We start from the raw sequence: 3001 nt of genomic DNA on the forward strand, positions 1-3001 counted from the left end.
TGTGGGTTGATGTAAATGGAATTAAGATACGTAAGAAATATGTACGAGTCAAAGATGTGATCATATCTGTCGGATAATTGTATTTTTTAGTGAACCAAAAAATAAAGAATGAAAGCAACCCAATGAAAAGAACCTATATTTTCTTGAATAAATTCCCGATTTGGTCCATGTGGTTTTAATATTTTCTTGGATTTGGTCCCTATAGTTTTTTTAATTCGAAAGTAGCCCACGGAGTTTGCATTTAGGTAATGACTTTGTTTGGAACACTGTTCATTTTTTTAAAAATAATTGATAATTTATACATACCTAGTTTTTGTCAAGTATATGTGGTTATAATGTTCATATATGAATACAATGTTTTTCTAAATGTTGAAATGAGATGTTTGACTTATGAACAAGTGTTTATTCATGTGTAATTAAGAAATGTAATCGACAATTAATTTACTTGGAGTAATTAAGAAATGTAAATATAATTGAATGACTTTTATATATTCTTGTCTATTTATTAGGATTAATTGGAAAAAAATACTATATTACCTACTTAATTATCAATAATTTTAATGACATTATTCGATCTTTTTTTTTATTATTAATTATAACAAATGTCAAGATAATTTAATTTAATAATTTTGATTTATTGATTTATCGAAAGTTTCTTTATTAAATTCTATTTTACTACCATTATTTTATTAATTAAACATATATATATATATATATATATAATTATGATTGGTGGAATGAGGTTTTACAGTTTTTACAAATTGAGTGGTTTTCATTTAAATCGCTCCCCTATATATATAAGCGATCAAATGAAAACACTTCAATTTGTAAAAACCGTAAAAACCACTCTCATCCATCGTAATCTTATGAAATTTTTTCATGAAATTGTTTAATATAGGTAGGGGAGCGATCAAATGAAAACCACTCAATTTATATATATATATATATATATATGTATATACACACACGGATGCACATTATAGGTGTAGGGAGCACAAGCCCCCAACAAACTAAGCCTAAAAACAACCAAATAAAGCATTAATGGTAGGTTTTTAAAAAAATGTAAGATACCAAATCTAAATTTATGCATCTCATTTCAATTAAACGTCATTGAGTTTCAAATCTCAATCTATTGAAAATCATTTTATTTTTCTTATTTTATTTGTTATAATGCTAATGATTTAATTAATCACTATTTTGATTTTTTCCAACTTTCTTTTTGCATTTTATTGTTTTATAGATTTATAATTATTGATATTTATTAATTATTAATTTCTCTTTCTTAACTATTATTTGATTTAAGATTTTTTAATTTGTTATTTCATTTGGGTTTGTTATTTTGATTTAAGGTTTGCTACTAGTTTATCTTTTGTTTTTTATTTCTTGGCCTTTAATTTGCTATCTGGTTTTTTTTAATGGAATCTAAGAGGCCGTTTATCAAACAATTAACTGGTAAGCACTTACCGGTAAAATTCAACGCTATTATTTACTTGTCCGGTAAAGTATGAATGTTCATTGGCTTTTTTCATGCTTTTTCATTATTTTATCACGTTAAATTAGTTTTATAGGTCATATGAATGTATATAACAAGTTTCGGAAAGTCCAATGAGTTGTTTAAAAGGTTTTGAAATGTCCAATGATTTATTTATTCCAAAAAATTATTCAAAAACTTAATCATTCTAACCATTAAGGGGATGTTCGGTTCATTTTCTATTAAGACCTGTATGGATATAGTTGTCTGTATATTAACAGATAAGTTGTTGTTCAGTTGTTGTGCTGAATAAAACGTCTGAATAATAAAAATGACTATTTTACCCTTGGTTTTACATAGAACATAATAGATCACATTTCTCAAAACAACAATATTAATAGATCAAATCATAAAACTGTAAACAAATCGAAACCCTAAATTAGAAAACATACCCAAATCTTGGCATACTAGAATACAAAGGAAGGAAACCTAAAACCCAAAATTTAAATCGAAAGCAGTGTAGATGCAAAGCACTGGGATCCAAACCCTAAAATGAGAGATGCAACTCAATGGAGGAAATGGAGATTGGTCGTCGGTGTGTGAGGCAGAGGACAAGGACGGCCAGTGATGGTGAGGCAGAGGGAGGGAACGAGAGTGGGTGACGCAGGGACGGCCGGTGATGGTGAGGCAGAGGGAGAGAACGAGAGTGGGTGATGCAGGGACGACCGGTGATGGTGAGGTAGAGGGAGAGAACGAGAGTGGGTGAAGCAGGGACGGCCGGTGATGGTGAGGCAGAGGGAGAGAACGAGAGTGGGTGGCGCAGGGACGGCCGATGATGGTGAAGCGGAGGGCGACAACCGGTGATGGTGAGGCGGATGGCGACGACCGGTGATGGTGAGGCGGAGGGTGACGACCGACGATGATGTGGAGAACGAGATCTAGGGGACGACCGGCGATGATCTCGAGAACGAAATTTGAGTTGCATCTCTCGGTTTAGGGGAGTGTTTTTTTCTAAGAACGAGATAATACAAAGGGTAAGAAGGTAAAAAAATGGCTGAGTGCATCAGCCTCTTTCTAGCCCATTAAGTCATTTCCGAACACTTATATATGGCTTAGTGAATAAGCCATACATGTTATATAGCACTTTAAGTCACTTCCGAACCGCCCCTAAATTCCATTGGGTTTTTTAAACTTTTACTTGTAACTAAATTCCGCTTTCGATTCCTAGGTTCTCTTCGTTTTAAATTTATTGTTTCCTTGGTGCCGCCCCCCATAAATAGTAAATAAAATATTATACATAAGTCGACTTTATCATACCCTGCATTGCATGGTTGTACGGTACAACTTATCATCTCCTCGCTTTTCCATTTTCATTTCCATCTATATATACCTCTTCTTCCATGCTCTCAACTCAAATCACCAACCAAAAATGGCCTCCATTTCACTTCTCTTCTTCATCTCCTTCCAACTTCTGTCTTCCATCTCTCGAGCTCTTGTGCCTGCTTCAGACACCTTCACATACGTAAACGA

Source organism: Cynara cardunculus (assembly GCF_001531365.2).
Source record: "Cynara cardunculus var. scolymus isolate 2C chromosome LG 2, CcrdV1, whole genome shotgun sequence".
Taxonomy (NCBI): Eukaryota; Viridiplantae; Streptophyta; class Magnoliopsida; order Asterales; family Asteraceae; genus Cynara; species Cynara cardunculus.